Genomic DNA, 18,177 nt, shown 5'->3' on the forward strand with positions numbered 1-18,177 from the left:
AGAGACATCAGCTGTACTTCCTGTTACTTGTCAGCCTTTTGCACTCATATTCCTGTGCCGGGGATTAAGGGGACAAAGCTTGGTGGTGGTGGTGGTGGTTGTTGTTTGAAGCAGTGGGGGCAATGGTTGAACATAGTATTTCTCATCAGCTCTTATTTTCAAAATTAAAATATTGTGCTCAAATGGCTGTTTTTGCTCCTGGTCATGGTGGTTATTCTTTCAAGATTACTGTCTTTGTTTCTCCTTCCTTCGCTGCTTTTTTTTTTTTTTTAAATGTCTGTGCTGAGTCTTTGTTGCTGCTTGGGCTTTCTCTAGTTGTGGTGAGTGAGGGCTGCTCTCTAGTTGCGGCACACAGGCTTCCCATCGCGCTGGCGTCTCTGGCTGCGGAGCACAGATTCTAGGCACCCAGGCTTTAGTAGCTGTGGCATGTGGTTCAATAGTTGTGGTGCTCAGGTGTAGTTGCTCCTTGCATGTGGAGTCTTCCCAGACCAGGGATGGAACCCATGTCTCCTGCACCGGCAGGCAGATTCTTTACCACTGAGCCACCAGGGAAGCCCCTTCACTGCTTAATATCCCTGATATGCTAAGATTGTTGTGCAAAGAACATTTAAATGCCTTCAAGTATTATAGGAATGTTAGCAAAATACCTTGAAGTGTTAAGTTTCAGGGACCTGTGATCTCCTTAATTACACAGTCTTGGTCCTGAAAGACCTTAGAGTCTCAATAGTAAGACACTGAGCATCATTTAAACAATAATCAGAAAATTATAAAATCCTAAAAGGAATGGCTATTTTCAGGTGGGCATATCCCAGATACATTCTGTATTTTATAACCAGCCTCCTTCATTACACATTAACCAAAAGGAAAACAGGAAAAGGGGGTTGGTATGGCAAAGACTGTCCTGAGATTATATTATTTTACATGTCACATTTAATAGCGAGAACATTGTTAAACTACAGCTGAGCATAATCATGGCCTAGTTGGTAAGTAGTTTTCTGCATCCAAGCAGGCGATGTTTGTGAAGGACACCAGGCATTTCCACTCCCAGGAGACCTCCTTAACCTTCCTGGTGACCAGAAGCCATGTTAGAGTTAGAGAACACCGGTCAGGGTTGTTGTGCTCCGGGGTGCCCTCAGAACACCCTATACCCGAAATCTGAAGGAAGGCAGATTAAGTAACTCTGAAGTGTCTCTTGCTGCCATAGAAATAGCCATTTTCACACCAACAGGATACTTGTATCCATATAGAAGGTAGAAAACACAAAACTTCAGTGAGTTAGGTTTTCATGTTGAAAAATGTTTTATGAGTATAATTAAAAACTCATTGTCTTCTCAGGATTAAATGTAAAATACACCTCTCTCTAGGGCTGGGTACTTCACAGGCATCGTGGCCAAGTGTACTTTACCTCGGCAAAGGCGGGGTCTTTGTCACATGCCGTTGTCATCGTGTTCCCTCTGTCAAATCACTCCTTGGTATTCAGCTGTGGGTGTAGCAAGAAATGGAAACTAAGCTCCAGGGACCTGGCCTGTCTGGATCACTGCCCTGTGCCCCACCTTATGGCACAGTGCCTGACCCATTGTTGCCCTCACAGATACTGGGGAATGAATGAGGAAAGAACTCTGGTGACTGGGTATCATGCCATTAAATGGGGGTGAGGGAACACAGAAGGAAAGGAAAGATAAATTTGGGTTGGAAGAAGCTGATAGGTTGGTGCAGAGCCAATTGGGAACGTTTGCGTGGAGGTCAGAGTGAAATTGAAGGCTTAGATGACATTGCTCTGTGAGAGAGTAGGGGTGGGGATGGACTTTTCAGGTCGATGTCAGTCTAGAACTTGCTGTTAAAGCGAGTCTCAGAAAAATAGTCATCTTGTTATTGCCAGACTTTCAGAAGCAATATTTAATATAACTGGTAGCAAAGTACTTTTTCTGACTGTAACCATCAGCTGAAACTAACTTTCAGACCAGGTGGTGATCCAGATACCTCTGTGGGTGTTGGTTAAATTTACGTCGCCTTCATGACTCAATTTTAGCTGACCTTTTTGTACACTGGGTAGTTATACCTCATTAGACAGGTCATTAGGCCTTTCATTAATGTCCCTCCTAGGACACTGTGTGAGGGCAAACGAAGAGACTGGGACCTGGCGTCTTTGGCTAGGTCTGGGTATGCTCTCTCGATATCAGGTGGCTGCTTAACTATTTACCTCCATGTCAGCTTGCAGAGTTGGGGGAGTAGCCTTTCTTTCCTTTGTCGTGTTTTTGCAGTCAGTAAGAAGGCAGCAACGTCTGTGTCACTGAGTCCGTGTAAGACACTTAAACAAATTGTAGGAAAATGAAACCTTCCCCACAGGATCTTTGGATTTTTTGAGATCCAGGGACCAAAGCATTTATCATAACTCCTTTGTAAAACTCAATACCTGTTTGTTTAGTTAGACTTTTTATTTTTCAGTGGAAACATAAATGTAGGTAAAGACATACTTTCTCTTTTATCTGAAAGCAGCCCTGCAGAAAGCATGTTACGCTTCCAGACTGGGAATACAAGCTGGTTCATGGGGAGCTCTGACTGTACCGCAGGTAGTCCCTCGGCTGTGAAAATGCAGCTCGGAACTCCGGCTGCAGACTCCCCTCGGCTCCTGCCTGAGCTCCAGTGCTGAGGTGTGGTTGTCTTTCCTCTTTGGGTCCAGCTCTACTGGCCATGCAACGACAGTGTGTCTACCAGAGTGGCTCAGTTCCAGGTGTTGGGGGGTGGCCCAGAAGGCGGTCTCTTTGTTCTTAGTACATGGCTGATGTTGATAACTGCATGAAAGGCTACTTATTTCCCCCACCAAATTCCTGGGTTTTGCAAAATGAGAATTAAACTTAACATTTACCTTTACATTTTAATTTTGTCTCCTTTTAGTGTGCTCATGAATTATGCTCTTATGTTGTAAATCTAGATCTCTTTGCAACTGGATGTTAACATGGTAGGTACCCCCCTCCTAGGGTGATGGTTATCATATCAGTTTTGGAGCATCATTCAAAGAAGCTTGTATTCAGGGAATTCCCTGGCAGTCCAGTGGTTAGAACTTGTTGCTTTCACTTCCAAGGCCCAAGTTCAATCCTTGGTTGGGGAACTAAGATTCCACAAGCCCCCAGCCTTGCCAAAAAAAATCAAGCTTATACTCTTTAAGATTTTAAAACGTATTTTATTTAAAATAGGCAGGAAAAGAAGGACTTGAGCAGGAAAAGCTGTTGCCTTCTCGTTGGTGCAGCTGCCACACAGGCTCTGACCTGACTTCTTGATTTGTGCGTTCTCACGCTTACTCATTCCTCAGTCTTCACTCAGCACCCACCCAGTGTCGGGCGCTGCTCTGTCCTGGTGACAGCAGTCTGTGAGACAGGCGGCCTCCTGACATCATGACAGACCCCAGTGGAGCGTGATGGGCACTGTGAAAGAGCTCAGGCACAGCTTCTGTGAAGAAGTGGTGTTTAAGTGGAGACTTAACAGATCTGAGAAGGAGTTATTCTGAGGAAATAAAAAGAAAAAAGTATTGCAGGCAGAGCAAATAGTTTGGACCAGAATCTCAGAGCAAAACTGAAGGAGTTAGATGTGGTAGCTGCCAGCATGCTGAGTGCAGTATAAGGGGAAAGTGGTAAGGTGGAGAGATGGGGAAAGGTCCAACCCACGCTGGGGACAGCCCATCAGGGAATCTGGGCTTTATCCTAGAGAGGCTAGGGGAAGAAATGGCCAGTTCAGGAGAACCATCTGGTTCATGGAACCAGAGCAGTGGATGGAAATCAAGGGACATTCGGATGTCCAGTTGGTGGGACATAGGGGTAGACTGGCCATGGGGACAGGAAAGCTTCACTGCAGCTAGAGTGATTCCTTATGAGATGGTCAGGTTGGAATCACCATCACCATCACTTGAGTCCACTATCACTTCCTTTCCCTTCATGATTGTTGGCATTTGACTGAACATAGCCCCTACGTGCTAGGTCATTGGGATCCTGCAAGGCTTGACATACAGTCAAGCATGACATACATACATGCTTCTGTTAGAGGGAGGAAGCTTGACTACAAGGGGACTGAGCTAACAGATAAGCATGAGTCACATTATGTGAGGAGGTGGGGTAGTTGGAGAGACAGTTCTGGGTTGCAGGCACCCTCTTGACAGGTCAAGTTGTAGTTTAAGACTGAGAGCCTCAGCTCATTTTCCTAATCCCAGTTGGCAGGCAGAGCTATTCTGTTATATGATGCTTTCTTTCCTAAACCATTAAACCAGATTCTGTCTCAAACTATTTAATTATCAGCATAAGTACTGTCTTTATATTACATTTGTGAACATACCCCAAGATCATACAGAATTACTTACAGTTTTGATGAGTTCAGTATATATATCTTGGTTTATTGATTAACTGTACAGGAGCAAGGTCTAGAATTTTTTGGCATTTTTCAAGCAAATATTTATTGAGTACCCACTACATATTAGGCCTTGTTCTAGGAACTTGGGGATACAACAGTACACAAAACAGGCAAAAAATTCCCTTTTCTCAAGGAGCATGCATTCTAGGAGGCATGATAGGAGGAGACCAACAATGGGAGGATAAACCTGTTTCTAATAAGACAGCATTTGAGTAGAGACCTGAAGGAAGTGAGGGAGTGTATAGACCCAGTGGATCTCGTCTGTACAGTAGAGGGAACCGCCAGCACAGAGGCCCTGAGACAGAGATGTACCTGGAATGTTTTCGATACACACAGCAGTGAACCATGATGACTGGAGTAGAGTGAGCAAGGGAAAGAGAAATAGGATATAAAGTCAAAAAGAGGATGGGGGCAGACAGGCCTTTTGTAGGTCAGAGGAAGAACCTTGGCTTTTATGCTAAAGTGAAAGTGAAAGTCACTCAGTCGTGTCTGACTCTTTGTGACCCCATGGACTATACATTCCATGGAATTCTCCAGGCCAGAATACTGGAGTGTGTATCCTTTCCCTCCTCCAGGGGATCTTCCCAACCCAGGGATTGAACCCAGGTCTCCTGCATTGCAGGCAAATTCTTTACCAGCAGAGTCACGAGAAGCCCAGGAATACTGGAGTGGGTATCCTGGTGCTTCTCCAGCGGATCTTCCTGACCCAGGAAGAGATGCAAAGCCTATGCAGCCTTTGGACAGAGGAGTGGCTTGATCTGACTTATATTTTAATGGCGTCACCCTCAGTGCTGTATGAGAGTAGACTGGGGGTACAGTACGAGAAGGGGCAGGGTAGAATCTGGGAGACCAGGTGGGCACTCGCGGCACAGGTGAGAGGACAGTGACTTGAATTAAGGCGGTGGCAACAGAGTAGTGGGAAGTGCTCAGATTCAGGGTGTGTTTTCAAGAGAGACAGCCACTAAGACATGTTTTTAATGGATCGGATGAGAAGTATGAGAAAAAGAAGGATCAAAGATTACTCCAAGGTTTTGATTTAAACAGCTGGAAAACTTGTGTTACCAGTTTCTGTGGGGAACAGTGAGTTTGGTGGGGAGAAACATCAGGAGTTTAGTTCTGGACACCAAATCGAAATTTACGTCAGATAGGTGGTGGTTTATACTAGTCTGAAGCTCAAGGAAGAGGACCTGGCTGGCAGCTTTGAAAGTCATCAGAGAATAGATCCTGTTTAGAGCCATGAGTGAATATGAATAGACTCATCAGTCTTGAGGCAAGAGCCGTGGTTACCGCAGTCGTCATCACAGGGAACGAGCAGAGAAGTGGCCAGAGAGGTAGGAAGAAACATAGACAGTGCCACAGTCTGCTTCAGAATTAGGTTGGGAATTTCCTTGGTGGTCCAGTGGGTAGGACCCTGTGCTTTCAGTGCTGAGGGCATGGGTTCAATCCGTGGTTGGGGAAGTAAGATCCTGCGAGCTGTGTGGCCCGACAAACAAATAAAGTTAGACTGAGTACCCAGCTCACTTAATAATTAGGGTCCTGGCCTCATCGCTGGCCACAGTGCTTTATTTTAGAGTATTTTATATTAAGATACAATTACTGAAGAAATTCATCCACAGAAAAGTCTAATTCCCAAACAAGTCCCTTGACCCTGGCACCTGGGAATGTGTCTGAGAGGGCAGAGGCCCGCCGCCAAGTCTGTCGAGGGTGCCCTGAGGCTGCCCCGCTGGGGAATTCCAGCCATGGGCTGGTTCTGGGGTGTGGTGGGGATGGAAGCTGAGCTTGGGCTTCCTACCCATGTGATGTGCCAACCTGTTGCCCAACCTGTCCAGCCTTAGCCACAACCTGTTACACATTATTTCTCACTTACAGCCATCCTTCCTTGGCTTGCCTACAGCAATACCGGAGAAGAACCCCTCTTTCAGCCCTCACTTCCTGAGTATGAGTTGTTTGTGAGTGGTGAGGACATGCCTAACCCCGGCAGCTCAGCAGCTTGCCTAATGTGATGTTGGCTGTGGGAAAGGGCAACCTTCTGATCCTCAGCAAGTGCCCACACTTACTAGATCATTGGCCTCTGCTTGGCTTCAGCCATTGTCTTTATACAGTCCTCCCTCGGTATCTGGGAGGGTGGGGTTGGTTCCAAGACCCCTTGGGGTTCCAAAATCCACAGATGCTCAAAGTGTTAGTCGTTTTTGTGTCCAACTCTTTGCAACCCCATGGTCGGTAGCCCAATGGGCTCTTCTGTCCTTGGGATTCTCCAGACCAGAATACTGGAGAGGGTTGCCATTCTCTTCTCCAGGGGATCTTCCTGACCCAGGGATCAAACCCGGGTCTCCTGCATTGTAGGCAGCTTCTTGACTGTCTGAACCACTAGGACATAGAAAAAGTGCTCAACGGGTGCTCAAGCCCCTCATATAAAATGGCATATGACATACACTTATCCTCTTGTATACTTTGTCATCCCTAAATTACTTACAATATCTAATACAGTGCAAATAGTTGTAAATACAATGTAAAGCTATGTGAATAGTCACTGGTGTGCAAACAGCTTCAAGTTTTGTGTTTAAAGGAAAGAGACTTAATTCATATACGTCCATTTAATTTGATTATAGATGTAAATCCACATGGTACAAATAGGTTGTTCTATATCCTCAGCCATAACTTACAGTGATTAAAAATTGATGTATAATTTACATACAATTAAATATACAGATCGTAAGTATCCAACGTGATGAATTGTGACAAATATAACCACAGTGCAACGCAAGATATAGAATATTTCCATCCTCATTCGTTTCCTTGTGCCCTTTTCTCGTCAGTTCCACACATCCTTGCTCCACCTCCCGACCCACCAACCATCCCGCTATCACTTTTGAATCCTGTTGCTAATAAGTAAGTTTGCCTGTACTTCAAGTAAATGAGATCCTACAGTAAGGAGTGTTTTTTTTTGGTGTGTGTGCCTAACGTCTTTCACTCAAAGTAATATTTTTAAGATTCATGCATGTGGTTGCATGCATTAGTAGTTCCTTAATTTTTGCTGCTTTTTTCTGTATTTCATTGTATGAGACCATACCATAATTTATTTATCTAATCTCCTATTCCTAAACGTTTGGGTTATTTCCAATTTAGGGCTAAGATGAATAAGGTGCTGAGAATATTTTGTGTAAGTTTTTTGTGGACATGTGTTTTCATTTTCTTGGGTAAGTATCTACATGGAGTTGTTTTGTCATTGAGTTGATGTATCTTTAACTTTATAAGAAAACGTCAATTTTCCAAAGTGACTGTACTATTTCACACTGGCGTGGCACTAACAATGTGTGAGAGTTCTGTCACTCCATATCCTCTCCAGACTTTGGGATTGTTAGTCTCTTCCCTCTCTCTTTTTTTACCTTTTCCCTTCTAGCAAGGTTTGGTTTTAGTTTGCATGTCCCTGATGCCTAGTGATATGGAGCGCCTTTCACATGCGTATTGGCTGTTTTTGTATCTTTGGTGTGACTCAATCTAATCTCTTGACATTTTAGAAAATCAGGTTCTTCTTTTGTGTGTGTCTTCTTTTTCTTTTGTGACTGCCACAGGAATGTGGGATCTTAATTCCCTGACCAGGGATCAAACCCATGCCCCCTGCAGTGAAACCATGGCATCCTCACCACCTGACCACCAGGGAAGTCCCCGTGTTTTTTTTTTTTCCTGGACCGTGTACTCTCTTTATTAATTTATATTTTTATAATATTTTACCAAAAGATCACAACAGTAAAAATAAAGGGATAGTGAAAATCATTTAGAAGTTTTTCATAGTAAGCTCAAATTTGTAGTTCTTACTTTCATGATTTTAATGTTATATATATATATATATATATATGCCTACAATGGAAAACATCTTTTACTTTATTTTTTAAGAGGGTTTATATATATACATATGTTTTTAAATTTATTTATTTTTTAATTGAAGGATAATTGCTTTGCAGAATTTTGTTGTTTTCTGTCAAACCTCAATATGAATCACCCATAGGTGTATATTTATCCCCTCCCTTTTGAACCTCTCTCTCATCTCCCTCCCCATCCCGCCCCTCTAGGTTGACTCAGAGTCCCTGTTTGAGTTTCCTGAGACATAACAGCAAATTCCCATTGGCTATCTATTTTATGTATGGTAATGTAAGTTTCCATGTTACTCTCCCCATTCATCTCACCCTCTCCTCCCCTCTCCCCACGTCCATAAGTCTGTTCTCTATGTCTGTTTCTCTATTACTGCCCTGCAAATAAGTTATTCAGTACCATTTTTTCTAGATTCCGTATATATGTGTTTTTGTAATGAGCAGAAATTCTTTTAACATTTTGAAATACAGTTTATTAGTGGGTTAGGGCTTTGTGTGTTCTGTCTAAGAAATCTTTACGTATCCTGTGATCTTGAAAATATTCTCTGACATGTTTTTCTAGAAGCTTTGTGTGTGGTGGGTGCGTACTCGGTCGTGTCTGACTCTTTGCCACCCCATGAACTGTAGCCCGCCAGGTTCCTCTCTCCGTGTAATTTTCCAGGCAAGAATACCGGAGTGGGTTGCCATTTCCTACTCCAGGGGTTTTTCCTGACCCAGGGATAGAACTCTCATCTCTGGTGGCTCCTGCATTGAGAGGTGGATTCTTTACCACTAGCACCACCTGAGAACCCCAGAAACTCTGTGGTTCTGGCTTTTACGTTTAGGTCTTTGATTCATTTTGGATTAATTTTTGTGTACACAGTGAGACAACTTTACCACTAGCACCACCTGAGAACCCCAGAAACTCTGTGGTTCTGGCTTTTACGTTTAGGTCTTTGATTCATTTTGGATTAATTTTTGTGTACACAGTGAGACAAGAAGGGTCAAGGGTTTTTGTTTGCCATGTGCTGGGCTTAGTTGCTCAGTCTTGTCCGACTCTTTGTGACCCCATGGGCTGTAGCCTGCCAAGTCCATGGGGCTTCTCCAGGCAAGAGTACTGGAGTGGGTTGCCATACTCTCCTCCAGGGGATCTTCCCAACCCAGGGATTGAACCCAGGTCTCCTGCATTGCAGGCAGATTCTTTACTGTCTGAGCCATCAGGGAAGCTCAAGAATACTGGAGTGGGTAGCCTACCCCTTCTCCAGGGGATCTTCCTGACCCAGGAATCAAACCTGAGTCTCCTGCATTGCAGGTGGATTCTTTACCAGCTGAGCTACCAGGGAAGCCCATATGGATATCCAATTGTTACACCATTTTTTAAAAAGAGTTTTCTTTCCCCATTGAATTGATATAATACTTGGGCTGAAAATCAGTTGACTGCATTTGTGTGGCTTGCAGGGTAAGTATACTATTACAAGGCAGTAACTGTCTAGAAATCTCTAATAGCTCTTTTTGAAACCTGACCCTGAAAAAGAGAAAGCATAATTTGTAATTAAAAAATAGTAGTTACAGGGAAAACTATAATAGATAGGTTTTTATATAGCTTGGATGGAACCACCCAGGCTCCACCATATGTAAGCTTCTCAATGATAATTCTAATGGCATCAGGAAGACAAAATCCCAGAACAAGTAATGACCCTTGAAAAAACCTTCAGTCAGTCAAAAGCATTCTTAAGGGTATACTTGAGTTGTTTTGGATAAATAAAGGATAACATGACATGATAAATAAAGGATAACATGAGAAAACAACATTTCTCAATTCTTCTGTTATAATTCTCCTCTCATCAAAGACCTCACTAGAGGAGCAGGCACAGAAAGGTAGACTGCCTCTTTCTCAGTGAGTTTTTACCTCTGGTTCATTTGAATGACGTCCCAAGGGGTGAAGAAAACAAGCAGATTACCTTTGCTATAGCCCCATATCCTGTCAGTAAACTTTGAGGCGCTGTGGAGCAGAGGGAGATGAAAGAAGATGGATGAGATGAAACCATTTCTCATTTTCATGAACTTTATATCCTCATCAGTATTTGATATATTTTCTGAATTTCACCCATTCCAATGGGTGTGTAGTTGTGATAAATGTTTTAATTTGCATTCCTAATTAATGCAGTTTAATAACTAATCTAATGGCTTGATATGTTGACTTACACTAATTGATTTTAGAATATTGAACCAGTCTTACATTCTCTTGGTCATCATATATTGATGATGCTAATGGCTTATTAAGGATTTGACCCTGTGTTCATGAGGATGTTGGTCTATAATTTGATGCCGTTTTTGGCTTTTTCCTCTCCCCTCATAACCCCAAGTCCTGTTGATAGCTTTCTGCTCCATTTCATTCCCTCCATCAGACCCTCCTTATCTCTTATTTTTTATCTGAACGGGTTCTCGGTGTCTGTGTCCTGAACTCTATTCCACTTACCTCAAAAAAACATTCAGTGTTTCCCGTTGCTTACTGTTATTAGTTAGGGTCCAGGCAGGAAACAGCCAGCACATTCAGCGAGTTACTGAAACGCCTTTAAGGGAGGGATCATTTACAATGGTGACAGTGGTGAGGGAAGCCTGCGAGGGATGGTGGCGCACCGGGGGACCGGCAGGGACCAGTGGGAGCTGGTCCTGGTACCACCTCAAGTGCAGTGAGGGAAGGGCGGGGTACCAGAACCCAGAAAAGTCCGTGACTGTGGGAAGAGGGATCCTCCTGAGGCATTGACCTTGGTCAGGGATCTCAGCCCCTGCCAGAGCCGCGTCCTGGTGGGGAGAGAGGCAAGTCCTGTAACCTTCCTGCTGTGCTCTGATCTCCTGAGATTGGCTGAACCCAGATGGAAGCCAGAGGGCCTGGAGCCCATGTGATGTAGTCCTTAGAGACCGACCTTCTTATCCATGGGGGGCAGAGCAGAGCAGAGGGGATCAGGTGGCAAAGGTGGGACAGACCAAAGGTACCGAGCATACCCGCCTGTCAACCTCCAGACTCCTTGGATTAGCACTTGCGCCGCCAGCTCTGGCTCCTGCTCCCTTTCTGACTGGTTGCTTCTGAAATAATGAAGACTATGTCTTTTCATCTTTTATTCATTACAGCCTTCCTGTTAGGGCCCTCAGTAAAGGTGTGATGTGTGAACAGAGCAGCATTGGTTTGAGTGACGGAGCTGAGGCACGCGGTCGCCAAGCCAGGGAGCAGAAGGAACTTTCCTGGTTCACACTTGTCGCTAAGGATGCAAGAGCTGTTCCACACACACAAGCCTCCATTTTTCTGGAGGCTCAGAGAAGCTCGGTAACCTGCTCCAGGTCTCAAAGCGGCTTGTGGCAGGTCTGTTACACGAAGCCAGCTGTGGAGCCCTGGAAAAGTTACCTTGCCTCTCCAAGATTCTGTGTTCCTCATCTGCAAGACAGGGTGGCGTGGCCTCGGAGGGATAATACTGTATATTACACTAAACACTGTATATTTTACACTAAACACTGCCTGGCCTATTGCACTCACTACATATTAGCCTAGAATATTATCTTCCTATTCCTATATGCTTTTGAAGAGGAGATATCTAAGTCAGTCATACACAGCTTAAAAAAAAAAAAAATCCAAAAAAAAAGAAAACAAAACAAAAAAAAGAAATAAACAAACAAACAAAAAATCCATGTAGTGACTTACGATGTGCCAGCTCCTATTTTATTCATTTTCATAAAGATGTTACCTGTTTATTTTTAGTGGAGGATACTTGCTTTACAGTGTCGTGTTGGTTTCCGCTGTACAGCAGCATGAATGAGCCATAGGTGTGCATGTGTCCCCTCCCTCTTGAGCATCCCTCCCACCCCCCACCCCATCTTACCCTCTAGGTTGTCACAGAGCGTCGGGTTGAGCTCCGTGTGTTACATAGCGCCTTCCCACCAGCTATCTGTCTTACATGTGGTGGTGTATGTTTCACTGCTACTATCTCATCCCGCCCTCTTCTTCCTCCCTGCTGTGTCCACAGGTCTGTTCTCTATGTCTGCGTCTCTGTTGCTGCCCTGTGAATAGGTTCATCAGTACCATTTTTCTAGATTCCACATATGCGCGTTAATACACGATATTTGTCATTCTCTTTCTGACTCACTTCACTCTGTATAACAGGCTCTAGGTTCATCCACCTGACTAGAACTGCCTCAAATTTGCAATTTTTATGGCTTAGCAATATTCCATTGAATATATGTACCACAACTTCCTTATCCATTCACCTGTCTATTGACATTACGTTGTTTCCATGTCCTGGCTGTTGTAAATAGTGCTGCAATAAACATTAGGGTCCATGTGTCTTTAGAATTCTGGTTTTCCCAAGATATGTGCCTAGTAATGGAGTTGCTAAATTATATGGTAGTTTTATTTCTAGTTTTGTTTTTTTTTTAAGAATCTCCACACTGTTCTCCATAGTGTCTGTATCAATTTACATCTCCACCCACAGTGCAAGAGGGTTCCTTTTCTCCACATCCTCGCCAGCATTTATTGTTTGTAGGGTTTTTAATGATGGCTAGGCCCTATTTTAAATGCTTCGTGAATACTGACTCATTTAATCCTTAAGTCCCCTATGAGGTAGATACAATTAACCCCCTTTTACTGATGAGGAAACAGAGACACAGAATGATTAAGAAACTCACCGGACATCACCCAGCTGGGAGGAGGTGGAGCCAGGATTTGAGCCCAGGCGAGGCTAGCTGCAGATTCACGCCTCTGACCTCTGTGCTGCCTTCCCTATAACGTGCGGCCTCATTGGAGCGTGCACGGTCAGTCCTGTCAAGGCGCCTTCCCTGCTTCGTGCCTGACCAGGCTGTGGTGACTGGAATGCATGTGAGCTCGGCAGGGCTAGGTTTATGGAGATCTTTGGAGGCACATGAAAGGTATGTACAAGGATGTTAGGGGCAAGCAACAAGGCCATGTTAGGAGTGAGAAAGGGTAATCACTGAAATAAATGTGGAAAACCAGCACTGTCTACCGGAGCAGGAAAACACCTAGTCAAGCCTGCCTAGCTTCATGCCATCTGGCTTCCTCAGAGGCCAGCTCTTGCCCTTCTATTTATTGGTGTTGGTGAAGCTGTCCTTTGACTCAGTGTCAATAAAACAGAGATTATTAACATTTCTTCTAATCCATTCTGTTGTTTTAAGCCACCAGTGCAAATATACACCCAAATATAATTAGAACATGAAAAATGAGATGTGAGAGAGGAGGAAGTGTGCCCTGGGCGTGAATTTAGAGAGGACATGGACATCGTTGCTTTTGGTGGCTTTGTGTCGCTCCCTGGCCCTTAGAGCTGTTGTAATAATGAATGACCCAGAGAACTTAAGCAGAATCTTACTTATGTAGCACTACAGAGTTTACACTTTCAAGGTCCCAGAATATCCATGACCTGTAAGTAACCCCCCAAAAACCTGTAAATACAGAAAGTGACAAAAATAGCTAAAGGGAATTCAGGACTTGAAAACAGTAGAAGGTAGTATGTGACCGACCTGTTTTCTAACTAGAAGGGAAGCCTGTAAGGGCAAGAGAATTATCAGCAAAGATGAAACAGAGGTGGCTGGGAAACCACGGACATAATAGTAGAAATAGTAGAGTTCAGGGAACGAGACAAAACTCTACAGCCCAGAAAGTTAGACACAGGAGGAGGCAGGAAGCTGACAGGGGTTTGGGGTCACAGGCATCTCAGATCTTGCTTATTTCCGTGGTTCACAAAGGCACAGTTGTCTTCAGGTAGGATCAAGCAGTATAGGATGCTGTCCTGTGGGCTCTACAAGCAAACCAACCCCTAACAGAGACAGACACTTCACACTGTCCACTTATATCTACAGCAGAAGCAAAAGAAAAGCTGGATCTGAAAATGAAATTAAAACAATTCCATTTACTATAGCATCAAATAAAATAACAGAAGTAAATTTAATAAAAAAGTGTGTAACTTATACCGTGAAAACTATAAAATATTATTTAAATAAATTAGACACCCCATGTTCATGAATCAGAAATCTTAAGATTATTATGATGAAAACAGTTCCCAAATTGATCTGTAGATTCAAAGCAATCTCTTTCAAAATCCCAGATTGATAAATTGGTTGTAAAACTTATAGGAATGTGCAAGGGTTTCAGAATAGCCAAAATAATATTTCAAAAGAAACAGTCAGAAGACTCACACTTAGTGATTTCAGAACTTACTGAAGTAATCAAGACAAGGTGATACTGGGGTAAGGACAGACTATAGATCAATGGAATAAAATTCAGTTCAGTTCAGTCACTCAGTCATGTCTGACTCTTTGCGATCCCATGGACTGCAGTATGCCAGGCTTTCCTGTCCATCACCAACTCCCAGAACGTGCTCAAACTCATGTCCATTGAGTCGGTGATAGCATCCAACCATCTCATCCTCTGTTGTCCCCTTCTCCTCCTGCCTTCAATCTTTCCCAGCATCAGGGTCTTTTCCAATGAGTCAGTTCTTTATATCGGGGGACAAAGTATTGGGAGTTTTAGCTTCAACATCAGTTCTTCCAGTGAATATTCAGTACTGATTTCTTTCAGGATTGATTGATTTGATCTCCTTGCAATCCAGGGGACTCTCAAGAGTCTTCTCCAACACCACAGTTCAAAAGCATCACTTCTTCAGCACTCAGCTTTCTTTACAGTCCAACTCTCACATCCATACATGACTTTTGGAAAAACCATAGCTTTGACTAGACAGACCTTTGTTGGTAAAGTAATGTCTCTGCTTTTTAATATGCTGTCTAGGTTGGTCATACCTTTTCTTCCAAGGAGTAAACATCTTTTGATTTCATGGCTGCAGTCACCATCTGCAGTGATTTTGGAACCCCAAAAAGCAAAGTCTGTCACTGTTTACATTGTTTCTCCATCTATTTGCCATGAAGTGATAGGATTGGTTGCCTTGATCTTAGTTTTCTGAATGTTGAGTTTTAAGCCAACATTTTCACTCTCATCTTTCACTTTCATCAAGAGGCTCTTTAGTTCTTCACTTTCTGCCATAAGGGTGGTGACATCTGCATATCTGATATAATCTGCATATCAATAAAATTGAGAGTCCACAAATAAACCCATATATTTATGATCAACTGATTTTCAGTAAAGGTACCAAGGTCATTCTGGCGGAAAAAAATACTTTCTTCAACAATTGGGGCTGGAACAAGTAGATAACCACGTGTCAAAGAATAGTTAGGCCTCTGTACCTCCCAATTCCGTTCTTTCTCCATCCCCTAATTTACTTTGTCTCCATGGTTTTGTCGATTCTGAACATTGTATATAAGTGGAGTCATATATTATATGATCTTCTGTGACTAGCTTCTTTGACTCAGCATAATGTTTTCAAGGTTCATCTGTGTTGTAGCTTGCATCAATACTTCATTAATTGTTGTGGCTGAATAGTACTACTTAATCAGATTTTGTTTACCCATTCAGCAGTTGATGGACATTTGGGTTGTCTCTACTTTTTGGCTGTTATGTTTAATTCTCCTGTGAACATTCATGTACAAACTTACCATGTTAATAAGATCTAAAAGCGGCTCAATGAACAACTGTTCCCCACTGTTTAATTTTCCCAGAAAGAAAAATTACACTCATCATCTGTTAACCTGAAGCAATTGTTTTCATTTTGAGTAACTATCTCCAGAACTTTTCCCTGGTTTATAGCTAGTAATTTCACAGATCATTCTTCCTACTAGGTTTTCTAGGTGTGTGTTTTGAAATTCATCTTATTTGGAGATAACCCTTGAAAGTGACCCTACACAAAACTAGACCTGTCTTGAGATTTCTGGATCTTGCAGGCCCTTGTAAGTCATACTAAAGCATCTGGACTTCATACTGAGTCCATTGGGAAGTCATTGAAGTGTTCAAACAGGAAGGGAGTGATGTGATTCCATTTGCATTTTAGAAAAATCCCTTTGCAGTATGAGGAATGGATGAAGGAAGGAAAGGATGGAAGCAGGAGAGATCAAGTAGAAGGTGGTTGCCTCATCCAGGTGAGTGGCGCCGGGGACTAGCCTAGGGCAGTGGCGGAAGGGCTGTCAGGAAGGGGTGGATTTAAGAGATGATAAAGAGGGAGGATCATCAAGGCTTGATGATGAGTTACCTGTACAGGTGAGGGAATAAAGAGGTTGCACATGGGTTGAAGAACAGAATTGGTGATGCTGACATGCCATGAAATAGAAAATAGAGGGAGAAAATGTTTGAGAGAAGGTTTATGATAATTATTAAATGCTGACTAGTAGTCTTGCCTCGAGAATCCCACGGACAGAGGAGCCTGGTAGGTTACAGTCCATGGGGTCACAAAGAGTTGGACACGACTGAGCTACTTCACTTCACTTCACTTCATACACCAGACACTTTGTTAGGCACTTATAACCAGATCTTATTTCATCTTCAAAAGACCCCTTGAGCTAAACAGCATTAGACCTGCTTTTCCCATGAAAAACACTGCATTCAGCTCAGAACTGGTGAAGCCAGGATTTTTTTTGTTTGTTTGTTTCCAAATGTTTGTGTTTTGTTTTGTTTTCATTTATTTTTATTAGTTGGAGGCTAATTACTTTATAATATTGTAGTGATTTTTGCCATACATTGACATGAATCAGCCATGGATTTACATGTGTTCCCCTTCCTGAGAAGCCAGGATTTGGACCCGTAGATGTATTCACTTTGTGTTCTCACCGTCTTACTTTACTGCTTCTGTTCAGGTTAGTCATGTGGGTTTTGTGGAGCATAGAATACATGGGTATGTGCAGCTCTGGAAAGAAAGCTGGGCTTGGCTTCAGATTTGGAAGTCATTGGTATACTAATTAAAGCCTGGGACATGAGTAGTAAAAGAACATGTAGAGCAAGAAGAGAAGAGGGCGCCTCTGACAGGATCTCAAGAACCTTAGCATTGAAGGGGCAGGGGAGCCTGAAAGCTGCCCCCAGAAATGACCAGGAAGGTGGGAGGGCATCATGGACGGGAAGGAAGAGCTGTATGTATCCCTAGTGCTCACAGTTGGGGAGTGAAGTAGTTAATTACTATGGATTTACAAAAGGAACGCCCATGACTCTGATTTGTGAGGAGGAGCAAGTGAAGCAATGTTATAAAAGTAGAACAGCATTTGGATAGCCAGCATTTGGATACAACTTTTCAAAAGTTGTGATTTGTAGCATCAAGATCAAAAAGTAGTCAGATTTTTTTTTTAAAGATATTAGATAGGCTAAGGGACTATTATGTGTTTATAAAATTATTATTTAAAATGATACAGGACTTTGGGAGTTCCCTGGTGGTCCAGTGGTTAGGACTTGGTGCTTGTATTGCTGCAGGCCCCAATTCAATCCCTGGTTGAGAAACTAAGATCCTGCAAGCCATGCAGCACAGCCTAAATACATAAGTAAGCAAAATTTTAAAGTAATACTAAAAAATAAATAAAATGGTGCAGGATCTGTGGGAAACAGTGTGGCGGTTCCTCGGAAAATTAAAAACAGACTTACCATGTGATCCAGCAATTCCACCTCTGAGTATCTACCCAAAAGAATTGAAAGCCAAGTCTGGAAGAGATACCTGTATACCCATGTTCACAGCAGCATTATTCACAGTAGCTAATATGTGGAAGCTACCCAGGTATCCATGGACAGGTGAATAGATAAGCAAAATGTAATATATGCATACAGTGGAATATTTTCAACCTCAGAAAAAGGAAGAAATTCTGACATAAGCTATACCATGGATGAACCTTGAGAACATGCTAAGTGAAATAAGCCAGTCACAAAAGGACCAATGCTTTGTGATTCCACTTTATGAGGTACCTACGCACAGTAGTCAGATTCATAGAGACATGGTGGTTGCCAGGGGCTGGAGGGAAAGGTTGAGATGAGAAGTCACTGTTAATTAACTGTTGAAATGAGAAGTCA

The 18,177-nt window shown here is 43.0% G+C and overlaps 1 protein-coding gene across 4 annotated transcripts in view; it reads left to right on the plus strand.

Annotated features, from left to right (window-relative positions):
- The window catches only part of GFOD2 (glucose-fructose oxidoreductase domain containing 2), a 40,892-nt gene that overhangs the window by 5,877 nt on the left and 16,838 nt on the right, over window positions 1-18,177 (plus strand). Inside the window, exon 2 of one of the 4 annotated variants that reach the window (XM_043436628.1) lies at window positions 7,215-7,287. The exons of 2 other annotated variants lie outside the window; for them this stretch is intronic. The gene's annotated coding sequence lies outside the window, so the exon portion shown is untranslated. Of the gene's footprint in view, window positions 1-7,214; window positions 7,288-16,186; window positions 16,275-18,177 lie in introns of all 4 variants that reach the window. One more of the 4 variants, XM_043436627.1, reaches the window with a different exon arrangement.

This window comes from Cervus canadensis, chromosome 18 (assembly GCF_019320065.1).
Source record: "Cervus canadensis isolate Bull #8, Minnesota chromosome 18, ASM1932006v1, whole genome shotgun sequence".
NCBI lineage: Eukaryota > Metazoa > Chordata > Mammalia > Artiodactyla > Cervidae > Cervus > Cervus canadensis.